Source organism: Parasteatoda tepidariorum, chromosome 3 (assembly GCF_043381705.1).
Source record: "Parasteatoda tepidariorum isolate YZ-2023 chromosome 3, CAS_Ptep_4.0, whole genome shotgun sequence".
Lineage (NCBI taxonomy): Eukaryota > Metazoa > Arthropoda > Arachnida > Araneae > Theridiidae > Parasteatoda > Parasteatoda tepidariorum.
In genome coordinates, this window is record NC_092206.1 from 10,151,009 (window position 1) to 10,164,798 (window position 13,790).

The 13,790-nt window shown below is 25.6% G+C and overlaps 1 protein-coding gene across 1 annotated transcript in view; it reads right to left on the reverse strand.

Moving 5' to 3' along the window:
- The window catches only part of LOC107441470 (voltage-dependent T-type calcium channel subunit alpha-1I), a 313,139-nt gene that overhangs the window by 296,465 nt on the left and 2,884 nt on the right, over positions 1-13,790 (reverse strand). The gene's annotated exons all lie outside the window — the stretch shown is intronic.

The window sequence follows — 13,790 nt, forward strand, 5'->3', positions numbered from 1 at the left end:
AGCTCAGTGTTTCAATATTACTCCAAATGTGAATCATGGTACAAAAATAACTTTGAATAATAGCACAAAAACTCCAGTGGGTAGGATTAAAAACATGAGAGTGGTAAAAAAAAACTGTTTTCAAATCATAAAGCTCAGTGTCTCAATATCACTCTATATGGAGTTAAAATAAAAATTCTATTTCATTTACGGTAGTTACTTAAGTGGTTCCGCAATTGGCGACAAGATTAAGTTGAGCTAATTTTTTGTGGTTCTCAATTCTTATGATTAAATATTTGGACCACACCCATTTGCGGACCTCTAATTGTTCCCCGTGGATTAACTTTCCGAAAAGGCCAATCTACTGACCGATTCCCTTTCTTCGACAACTTGTTAGCTTCGATAAAGCGAGAATGAGCTTTTATCAGAATTATTTAATGTATAGTTTTTTCTTTTCATATTGTTCACCCATGAAGTCTTTGCTTAATAGCGCGTATTAAGAAAAGCTAATTTAGTAAAGACTGTTGACAAACATATATAACTAAAATAAGCAAGATTTATATTTCTTTACTTTCAGCACATTATTTAAAAATTGGAACGAAATTAATTACAAAATTTAGATTTTGATACTTAGGTATACTAAGTCAAAAAAATTAAAGTAGACAAAATGTATCTTTAGTGTGTTATTTCTGAAAGAATTAGTTGATAATTCAAAGATATATTTTTTATTCTAAATTTATGAAAAATATAAAGTATTTTTTTTTTAAAGAGCTTTATAACTTATAAAAATAAGCACAAAAATGTTTTTTTTGTGTTTATTTTTATAAGTTAAATTGCAATTTTTAAATTAGTTGTGGACCGAGATACCAAAATATATTTTATTTTTATACAGAAAATTCATAAAGATTTTTTTTTAAAAATATAGGCATTAATTTCATATAAATGTAATATTACTTCTGCAAAATTTTGAAAGAAACTAAAGTGTCAAAAATCATATAACATCAAATAGTGTTATGCAAAACTATTCTAAGACCTTTAATTATAATGTATTTTTCATTTGTGATATTTTTAGTTGAATCAACAATGCTGAAAAGCCATATTTTTTAAATTATATATTAAAAGACCATTTTAGGATAAATTGAATCATTCTAGTTTGAGATTTGAGAAATTGATATTCAAGTTATGAACTTAATAAGTTTGAATAACGTTTGTCTCGAATGTACATTCAAAAATGCTTTGTCACTTTCAACGAAATGGTAAGTTTAGATTTTTCATGGCAAAAATTTTATTTTATCTTAAAAATATTTTCAGATATTTTGCTTTCAATAATCGCTTTATGTTAGAATAGATAATTTTGAAAAAAAATCAAATTTTCTTTGAATTTTAATACACTTTTTGTGAAATTTCAAGAAATTAACAAATAAAATATAAGTAATAAACCATAAAATGCGAATTCCCTGATATCCGAAATGCAATTGATCTGGCACTCATTTTTTAATTTTATTTATAAACTCAAGTTTTTTAATAGCATTTCTAATTACAAGGTTTAACCTAAAACTGCTAACAAATTCATTCAATTCTTTTAAACGTATGAGATAAATTTTTAAAAATGGCAATTCTAATCATAAGTATTTTCAAGGTTTATCATTGGAGTGCCAACAAATTCATTCAATTCTTTTAAACGTTCGAGTTAAATTTTTAAAAATGCTGATTCTAATCAAAAGTATTTTTAAGGTTTATCCTTGGAGTGCCAACAAATTCATTCAATTCTTTTAAACGTGTGAGTTAAATTTTTAAAAATGGCAATTCTAATCATAAATATTTTCAAGGTTTATCCTTGGAGTGCTTACAAATTCATTCAATTCTTTTAAACGTTTGAGGTAAATTTTTAAAAATGGCAATTCTAATCATAAATATTTTCAAATTTTATCCTTTATTTTATCCCAACAAGTTCATTCAATTCTGTTTAACCTTTCAGGCAATTTTTTTTAAATATCAATTCTAATCACCTGTGATGTTACGATTTTTTAATTGTAAATTACGACATCGACATTACTCTTGACTGGTAAAAATTAGATAACAGCAATTCAACTTATCAGTTATTAAAATAAATATTTCTCATCTTTAACAAAAAAAAATTACTGACCAACATTCTTATTCTATATCATGAATATCAACTTTTAAATCAAGAATCGATGCTTAATTTCAGTGATTGACTCACCTACATTGATTATACTAAATAAAATCTGGATTCTTCTTTCTGCTTAGTTACTCAGAGAAATTGGCAAATTGCATATTTAAATTCAGTAAATATACGAAAGACTATGAACTTGTAATAAATAATCCATTATTTTATATATACTCAAGTTTTCTCAGGGTTCCAAACATAAATTGGTGCCCTATTTTTTTTTTCTTCTTAGTCTAACTTTCTTCATAGAACCATTTTATCAGCTGAGAATGAGTTCGTCATTTCATGCACCTTCAGAGCAGTATAGCCGATTCCGGCTTTTTGCCATTAAACTCCACACTCTACTCACTTAATCTATTACTTTCATAAACATTTCAACTACAAGGAAATTACTAATATAATTATTTTAATATCATTTTTTATTTATCCTTTATCAATAGTATTTTAAACAAACTTAACTAACGCTAAATTAGGAAGAAAAAAAACTATTTTTTTTCCATATTCATTGTCAATTGTAGATTTTCTTACGTTAAATAAAATTAGAAAATAAATATTTAACAAGGTTTAAAATGAGAAATGTGTCCTGAAACTTGAAAACTTTTTCTCTTCAAGTAAACTAACTCGTACTAAAAAACACACGCTTTACTATTGTATTTTTTATCGGAAACTGTGATTGAGAGTGAATAAAAAAGTTCAAAAAGTTAAAAAAGTTAATCATTAAATTCGTTACCGCAATTATAAAGTTACGTGCGTTTCATCAGGTTAATCATTTATTTAATGTTACCTAACAGAAGGGGGGAGGGGGAGAGAATGGTCGTCAAAATTATTTCTTCGGAAGTCATTATCCAAGTCATAGCTGAAGGAATGGTTCTTACGACTTTTATGACTCTTAAAAGGAAGAAAAAAAGGAATAATAGAAATTTTATATTCTGGAGATCGCGGTAATTTTCTAGATATGCAGTTTGAAAGATGTTATGTTTTGATACATAAAAAGCGAGAATACACGGTTTGTGACATTTTACGATTCTTAACAGGCTTGTTATACCATTTCGTATTATTTTGTCATATTGACAGTTTTTATAGAGATAATTTACATTTGCTCCTCTATTATGTGCTAAACATATTTTTTGAATACATTACTTTTGGAAGAATAAAATGCTTTAATATATTTTTGAATATTATTAGAAAATGAGTAAAATATATTAATCTAGCTTTGATAAGTGCTTCCTAGCTTTGATATTATGTGCTAAACATTTTGAATACATTACTTTTGTAAGAATAAAATGCTTTAATATATTTTTTGAATATTATTAGAAAATGAGTAAAATATATTAATCTAGCTTTGATAAGTGCTTACTAGCTTTGATATTATGTGCTAAACATATTTTTTGAATACATTACTTTTGGAAGAATAAAATGCTTTAATATATTTTTTGAATATTATTAGAAAATGAGTAAGACATAATAATCTATCTTGGATAAGTATTATCCTTGATATTATGTGCTAAACATACTTTTTGAATCCATTACTTTTAGAAGAATAAAATGCTTTAATATATTATTTGGGTATTATTAGAAACTGAGTAAAACACAATAATCTATCTTTGATAAGTACTTATTATCTTTGATATTATGTGCTAAACATAGTTTTTGAAGCCATTACTTTTAGAAAGAATCTAATGCTTTCTAAATTTTCTAAATATTATTATAAAATGAGTAAAACATATTATCTAATAAAACATATAAGTGCTTAATGGCTTTGATATTATGTGCTAAACACACTTTTTGAATCCATTACTTTTAGAGGAATCAAATGCTTTAATATATTTTCTGGATATTATTAGAAATTGAATAAAACATAATAATCTATCTTTGATAAGTATTTATTATTTTTGATATTATGTGCTAAGCATACTTTTTGAATCCATTACTTTAAGAAGAATCAAATGCTTTAATATATTATTTGGGTATTATTAGAAACTGAGTAAAACATAATAATCTATCTTTGATAAGTACTTATTATCTTTGTTATTATGTGCTAAACATACTTTTTGAATCCATTATTTCTAGAAAGAATCTAATGCTTTCTAAATTTTCTAAATATTATTAGAAAATGAGTAAAACATATTATCTAATAAAACATATAAGTGCTTATTGGCTTAGATATTTAATGCTAAACATACTTTTTGAATTCATTACTTTTGGAAGAATAAAATGCTTTAATACATTTTCTGTATATTATTAGAAACTGAGTAAAACATAATAATCTAGCTTTGATAAGTAGTTATTAGCTTTGATATTATGCCCTAAACATACTTTTTGAATACATTACTTTTGGAAGAATAAAATGCTTTAATATATTTTTTGGGTATTATTAGAAATTGAGTAAAGTACAATAATCAAGCTTTGATAAGTACTTATGAGCTTTGATATTATGTGCTAAACATATGTACATTTTGACTACATTACTTTTGGAAGAATCTAATGCTTTCTAAATTTTCTGAATATTATTAGAAAATGAGTAAAACATATTATCTAATAAAACATATAAGTGCTCATTGGCTTTGATATTATGTGCTAAACATACTTTTTGAATCCATTACTTTTAGAAGAATCAAATGCTTTAATATATTTTCTGGAAATTATTAGAAATTGAGTGAAACATAATAATCCATCTTTGATAAGTACCTATTATCTTTGATATTATGTGTTAAACATACTTTTTGAATCCATTACTTTTAGTCAAAGTTAGTTTTTTAGAATCAAATGATTTAATATGTTTTCTACAAGTTATTGGAAATTGAGTAAAACATTTTAATCTAGATTTGATAAGAGCTGAATTTTAGTTGCAAAATTATCCTTGGTTAAAATTACTATAAACACAACGAATTTCATAATTTTAACTATTAAATTAAAATAAAACAATAACTATTAAAACATTATATTTAATGTGCATTATTAAAAATTCCAGAGTTCCGTTATTTACTGTATGCCAAATAAATAGTAATAAGTTTTCAAATTCTTATAATTAAAATGTAATTAATGACTTATAAATTATAACATAATTACACATTTAGTTTGCATTACTACCATTACAATAAATTTTTGTTTATATTCAATTATTCTCAACAGTTATAGTTATTATGTTAGCATAATTACAATGCACATTTTATTAGCTTTATTTATCAAATTAATATGGTAAAGGTCAGTTGAATAAAAAGAACCAGGAAAGTATATTGGAAGAGAAGTTCTTAAGAGTATTTTTGCTAAATGTTTTAGTCCCTTTTAATAAATGCATACTTCTGAATAGTTTAGGAGAATTTCTGACACTTCAGCACTCTTGAATATTCTTAACTAATTTAGAATAATTGCTTTGTGTAATTTTTAGCAGCTCGTTTTTAAAATTGTTCAATATTAGTTTTATTATGGATATAATTTGTGCTAGTTTGATTTTTTCAATTTATTTTTACCGTATTAAGTGTAAAAGTAACTAGTTTATGTGAAATGATATTTTTCTTAAATTTTGAGATTTAAGAAGGTTGAATGTTTCGAAATTAAGTTTTCCAATGGAATAATAATTGTCAGTCATGGAAATCCTGTGAATCAATTACTTTTGTATTTAATTTATACTTATAATGAAAGACATATCACTGTTTTTGTATCATTTATATTCATAATGCAGACGAAAATGAAGATAAAGATAATTAAATTCTTATTAACGAACTTTTATTTAGCATTAAAATGATATTAATTATCAGAAAGAATTACAAAACTAACACTATATTAATTTGTTCAAAAGAAGTGTGACATTTATTTATTATATAAAATTTTATAACACAATAAAGTATGCCATTATAAAGCTTATAGTATTTATTTTAGAATCTCAAACTAAATGTCTTATATTGACGAACTAAAATTTGCTTCCCTTCGCTAAGCAGACGAAAGCTTATAATGTTATCCCTATATGGTATACTTACAAATAGATTTAGGCTAGGTTTTTTTTATGCTTTTTCCCCGATTTGTTCGAAATTCTATCGTTTAACTAAATGCATAAAAATTCTGTTTCTTGTGGTCAACTTATCAAAGGTTAAGAACAGCATTCAATAACTCTACTCGTCAAAATTTATTTATTTCAACATTTGAGATAAATAAAAAGGTAATCAGATTACAAAAGTTTTGTTCCCTTTTATGGAAACAAATTAATTTCCCCGTTTCCTGATTACAGATATCAACTTAAGCAGATGGTCAATTTACAAGGATAGTCAATTCAACAAGTTGGTTTCATTTCATTACCCGCACAAAGTGAACAAAAAAAGAAGATAGAATTTCCTCAATAATGACCGAACTAGCTAATTTTGAGCAAGAGGTGAATGTTTTATTTATTTAAAGCAGTAAATGTATTGCTTTCAATAACGGTTCAGTTATAGTAATTATTGTCTTAATAATAATTATCTTTATAAGAATCATCCTCCTAATAATAAAACCTGCATTATTTTAATGTTTCTTGATCTTGAAAATAATGCAGATTTTATTAATTAATTATAATGATAATAATTATCCTTATAAATAATTGTCTTATCTTGGAAAATAATTATCTTGATAATAATTATCCTTATAAATAATTATCTTATCTTGGAAAATAATTATCTTGATAATAATTATTTTCCTTTTCTTGATAATAATTATTTTCCTTATCTTGATAATAATTATTTTATTATAATCTTTTAAAAATAAAAACCTGCATTATTTCAATTTGAAAACAAATGAAGTCCGAGTCCAATGTTAAATTTTGAAGATATTTCAGATTCTACTTTTTTGCAAGCTAAGAAAAGACCATTGCAGTATAGGATTAAAATAATCATTAGTGACTGTCCATAGCTCCGTTTTGTTTCGATGTCAAATTATATAAATATGCTTTCAAAACAATATCGAAGTTTTTAAAAGTTTAACTCAGCGGACAGAAATTTAATTCATGCTATCTCTTACGATATATATCATAGAATTATTAAAAAAGTCTAATAGTGTAGTCGTCTTTCTGGAATCCTTGATTTGGCGATATATTTCGATAAATAAGAACATTGTTCTTGAAAAAGAATAAACTATATGATGTTGAAAGATGATGAGGATTTGATGGGACCAATAAAAATGGCTCTTCTTATGCTGACATTCCCTAAACATATCAAATGCAAGATAAAGAATTTCTTAAATCTTTTTTTCAGCAAATGGAAAATCTCCGAAAGAATCTATATTTATTACTTTTTCATCAGTTTCTTTAAATACGGACAGGAAGTCGCATATTTGTTACGATTTCCAGCTATCATTTTTAATAATACAAAACAACAGTTTTTATTCAATAAGTTTTATTTTCTTCATTTCATACGATTTAAGAAAGAAAGCAAAAAGGAACGTTGTGTAACGTCGGATCAAGGGCTGGCGGTGTTGATATACGTTTGCGCTGGAAGTTCAGCACCCATTTGGCGTGCACTTAAATACAAACAGGCTCTCTTTATAAGAGTAATGGTTTTTTCTTAACTTGCAACAGAACATAGCTGAATACTCGTTAATCGTACGGGTTGGAAAAAAGTAAGCAATCAATATATCAGCACTGAAATAGCACTACGTAACATTTAAACTGAAATTTCAACGAATTGATTTTTTTTTTACAAAAAAAATAGAATCTTCCTAGCTCTTATTTAATAAAATTTTCAGGTACTTTTTTTTTAAACTTAAAGGAACAGTCATTTATAAGAAATTATGTATTTTCATGAATATGTTCTAAAGATTTATCATAATATCTAAGACCAAGTCAAGCATTATTTACTATACAGCAGTTATGGTGAACACTTCTTTAAAGGACTAAACTAAATAAAAATACAAAAATTTAAGAAAGGTAAATTTAGGAATTTGTTGGAAAAATTTTAAAATTTTGGAAATAATAATTTTTTTATCGCGTCTTCACGTATGAATGGTAAACTCTAACATTGTTTAAATTTTAAATTTAATTAAAAATAATAATCAATTTTTTAGAATTTATGGGATTTAAATTTTTACTTATATTTCTAGTAAAACCACTCATTTTCAATTGCACCCTTTTAAATATGCTATAAAACTTAATTTCCCAATTTTTTTTTCCTTTTTTAAAAATTTATTTTAAGGAAGTGTTTTTAAAAATTCTGTTGATAATGCCGTTTGTCCATTCTGCTTTTTTGTTCATCATTTTTAATTTGAAAGTCTTAAACAAATTGCTAATTTTTTCAATCTATATTTTTAAGAGAGTATATTGGCAAAAAATCAATATTTACAAAATTGTAGCAAGTTCAGAGATTACTATTCCATGTATAAAATTTTGAAATTTTTTTTCTAAAAATCAAATTTAATGCATATTGTAATTATTTAAGACAAATAAGTACATCGTTTTTATATAGCAATATTTCTTTTTATCTTATACAGCTACAAACCGAAATTGAATCAATAAATTCATAGGTAACTGTTTCTTTATTATGTGGTTTGTTATAGTGACTTTGTAAAAAAAAGTAATAATGTCTTTGCTTCATTTCTCCTTTTACACTACCCTACTGTAAAGGAAGAGACACTTTCAGTTTTTGATATTTTATTGAATTTCACAAGGAATAATTGAAGAGCTATTTTGTAACTTTAAGTCTTTTGTTCATGCGATTTTTCCTACTTTGCAATACAGTTAAAAACCTTCAGAGGTTTAAGGAACCGACAATGAATTACGAAATAAAACAAATATTTTTTAACACCCTATGTTGAAAATCAAGTAATAAGCTTGTAACGTTCTTTGCTATTTGCAATGGCTATATAAAATTTCATAAACGTTGCCTAAATATTTGTGGAAATATGGACATTTTTGTTTAAAAAAAAAACTCATTTTTTTGTCTAATTATTTTTTGCTATAATTTTAAAAAATTTCAGAGCAATTTAAAATTAGTTACACAATAATTATTCTTAAATCTGACAAAAATTCATTGAAAACCTAGTAAGATATGAGTGTTTAGTTCTTTTATACTGTGCTTGAGAAGGAAAATATTTTTAAAAAAATTCTAAATTTTTTGTAAAATCTTATTTGGCAATTAACGAAACAGGTTTTATTTGAAAGACTAACAAACGAAAAAAAAGCCTTATTAAATATTTAAAAAGTCTCAATCAATTTTCTAAGCAGTCTTCGTACTTTTTAAAAGAATGCGCAAAACGATATGAATTTTTCTAGGTTTGTTCTTGCTGTTCATTGTAAGGTAGTGTAATTTGCAGTACTACATAATAAAATTTGTGGAAAATCCTTCATCATTTTGAGCTTTCTGTTAAAAAAGTACTAAAAATGCTTACAAAATTGATGGAGGCTTTTACGTTTTCAAGATAGTTTTATCAAGCTTTATTTTTATTAGTTGCTGAAAACGATTCTCTGCAGAATTACTCGAAAATAATTTTAAATTTTTTTCACGCATGAGCAGTGTAAAAGAACCACTTTAAATACTTATATCTTGCGCATGTTTTAGCAATTTTTTTTAAATTTCAAAACAATAGTCTTGTAATTAATGTCACATTTTCCAATGTTATTCTGATGAATATTTTTAAATTTGCAGCAAAAAACATTGAACAAAAAATTAGTTTTTTTTTTATGTAATAAGTGTCCATGCCTTCAAAAATATTTAAGCTATGTAGATTTATGAAATTTTTGCAGTTGTTTCAAATAACAAATTAATACAAGTTACATGATGTTGTTTGCTTGATTTTCTGGCATAGGGTGTTCAAAAATACTTGTTTATTTTCGTAATTTATTGTCAGTTCTTCAAACATCTTAAAGTTTTAAGCATTATTGCAAAGTAAAAAAAAATGCATGAACTAAAAACTTCCCAAAATTACAATTAATTCTCTGAGTTTCTCTTGAGAAATTTTAAAAAAAAGTTAAAAACTCATAGTATCTCTTCCATTATTGTACGGTAGTGTATATATATATATANGACTTTTATCAGTTCTTGGAGCAGTTTTCCGTTTGCGTCCACATTTTCCTTTTCTTTTTGGAGAGGATAAGCCGGAATCTTGAAATGTTCTAAGAATTCTGGAAACACTAGATTTCCCTACACCCACTGCTGTAACGATGTCTCTTACAGTCATAGAAGTGTGTTCATTAAGAGCGATAATTTTAGAGCGCTTCCTCGGACTAATATCCATCTTTTATAAGCATATAACTTGTGTTAGACTAAACTCAAAATTATAACCACCAGTTTCCCACACTGAAATGCTCACAACTGAACTACAAATACACTGAAACCAGTCAGACTAGTAAATCATAGTGAAGGTCTATCCGTCACCGCAGCTCAAGGCAGTATAACTGGTTTGAAGTGGTTCGGGACATCACTGGCAATCCCATACCAACTCGAATGAGAAAATCTTGCTTGTCCCAATTAATTCGAACACTATAGTACGTGATTCTGTTGACAACTTTTCTTCTCTGTGATTGTTCAGAGTTTATAACATTAATTTATAGCCCAGATCATGGATCTTACTACAGTACTCTCTCACAGTACTTACTACAGTACAGTATACTCTCGACATCTCGAACTTCGATATCTCGAAACCTTGTTATGTCAAAAAAATATTTTCCACCTTAGCATTATACATTCTCCTACTGTTAATTTGAATTCCTATGTCGAAAAGTTTCTTCTCAAAACCTTGTTACAGTGAATCTTTTTCGAAGTACAAAATGAATTTTGTCTGAATAATCATAATGTGAACCGATTCTTTTCTATTTGATGACTAATTTTTCTTGTCCTACTTAAAATTATCATTGCTTTATTTAGACTTATCATTACATATATATTTAACTATTTAATAGTATTTATTCCACTTTTTCATGACTCTTTTTTTAAGAGTAATATTTTAGAATATATTTTTTCTACTTTTTAGAACATATTTAGTTCTGAACTTGCTATCAAAAGTATATATTTTAATTTTTTATTTTATTTTATAACCGTCGTAGAATAGCCGATCCAATTTTAGCCTTGTAATTTTGAACCCAATCCAGAAGACAATGGAACTCCTGGATCAAGTATAGAGGAAAATTTGCCTTCGTTGAGGACTTTTTGATGGAACTAACCCGCATTTTCGTGACATGGAGAGGAAGACCACAAGAACCTCCAGCGGTTGGCCTGACGGTAAAGGGACTCTAACTCATGATCTGTCTACCACTCAGGATATTTCACGTCAGCATTGTGGTCGGTGCAAACCGGATGCAGATTCGTATCAACTAGCTATCGCAGGGATACGAACCCGGTACAACTTATTGGAGCGCTCTATCCCCTGAGCCATCGCGGCTCATCGAGAGTTTACTGTATAACAGTTTACTGTATTAAAGAGTATCGAGAGTTTACTGTAATAAAGGAGCCCTGGCGAAATAGAGCTACAAATCTCAAACGAAAAAAAAAATGCTTCAGAAGTAACTTTGAATTAAAGTGTGCATAGATATTGGACTTGAGAACTTAACTATAAAATTTTTAATGTAATTAAACGAAACTTTTAGCCATAAATTTAGCTGAATTTAATTTTAGAAAATTTACGATGGTGTTTCTCAATTTATGTTCAACGATTTAAAATGGAAAAGTATTTTAGAAAGGAGTTTTTCTAGTTAAAACTCATAGTAACTGAAACTTGATTGAGCTACTTTTAATTCAATCGTTAGTTTTTTAAGGATGGTATCATTTTTTAATTAAGCGCTTATATTTTCCGAAAGCCCATTATAAATGCGTAAATAGAAGTTATTATGCCTGTCATTGTTATTATGTACCCTTTTAGAAAACATAAATTGGATATGAATTTTGTTAGAAGTTAAAAGAAAAAAAAAAGAAAAGAAACAGTGAAATATTTTTAATTAAATGGAAAACGTTGGTTTTAGCGAAGGGCAGCACATTAAATTAAACAATGGACACAATTTTTCATTAAAATATTACATTTAAATAAAAAAAAACTAACTTAACTCAAAAACAAGCAAACTTATGAATTAAACATTAGTTTTCTTTGATACTTTTAAGTTTATTATAGCAAATATAAATATTAATTCTATTTAAGCAATACGCTTTTCATAAACCAACAGAAATATCCCATTTAAAGGGAAATAATAAGTCGAATAATAAAATTTTATGGCAATAAAACTTTTATTAAATTTAAAAAAAAGTATAAATTGATGAATATTTTTCAATAAACAAATTTATTATATAAAATATTTTGAGTTATGATTAATAAAATACAGATAGTAATTGAAATATGTTATTTGATAATTAATAAGAAAAAATGACTTAATAAAAAGTTCTTTTTTACAATATTCTACATTTAGATAAGATCATTCATAACATTTTTCATTGAATTACTATAATTTCATCAAATAAGTTACTTTAAGATTTTTAATGTTATTAATCTCTTGTAGAAAAAAGAGCTTAATTAAATATAATTCAAATCTAAATTTTTATCATTGTCTATACATTTTTCTTCAATAAATAAGCATTAAAATTTATGAATATTAAGGATGCTATAAATGATTCGTAGGAACATTTACTTAACCAGATTAATTTTTTTAATATTCTATGTCAAAATCAGATTATTCAAAGAATTTTTCTTTTGATCATAAATAAATTAAAATTTTAGTGTTTTTAATCTCTTGTAAAAAACCTACCTAATCAAGTTCAAGTTAAATTTTAATTTATATCATCCAATTTATTCTTTTCCATTTCATTTTTTTTCTTTTAATATTTATGCAAATCACTAATAATAATATAAGTGTACTTGAAAAAACAAAGTTAATATTAATAAGAAATTTTTCACAATTATCTAAGCAATTACTAGATTTAGTTACCGGTTAAGTTAATGGGGTGTTCGGAAATTTTCCTCCAAGTTTTAACATTCAGCGTTGTTGAAGATAAAACGTTCACAGCGAAAAAAGTTTGGCCAAAATATGATAAAATTTATCGTAAGTTTGGCCTTATATATGCACGAAAAGCTGGGTATTTTTCACCGAAGCGCTTTGGTAATGATTTTGGTAAAATTAGCAATAAAATATTGTTTTATGATAAGTAAAAAAATTTGGTAAATGAGGTAATATTTGGTAATTTATTATGATATTTTAAAGTATATCAGTAAAAAATTGTTTTAATTGTTATAAAGTATATCAGTTTTGTATTTCTATTAGTAGTGTGGTAATGAGAGCTATAATTTTCAAAACCAGAATTTTGCGTAATGGTTTAAATACCGTTTATTTTGGTTTCATTTAACTAGAATTACATATTTTATCAATATTATTATTACTATACAATACGGTAGTTTTACTATATTTCTTTCATTGTAGAAATAAAACAAAACAAATATTTTTTATAAACTAAATTAGAAACTATGTTTTTAAAATTTTGCATGTAAATTGTTAATTAATCACTCATAATGAAACACACATTCTACTCATAAAATGAAAACATGGTTAGAATCTCAAATTTGTTTCCCAAGAAGGTTACCTTTAGGGAGAATCTTTCTACATTTTGATAAAAATTGATGATACTTAACACAGAAACTATCTTTTTGTTGCCATGAAAGTTACCATTACGGAGAATCGCTAAATATT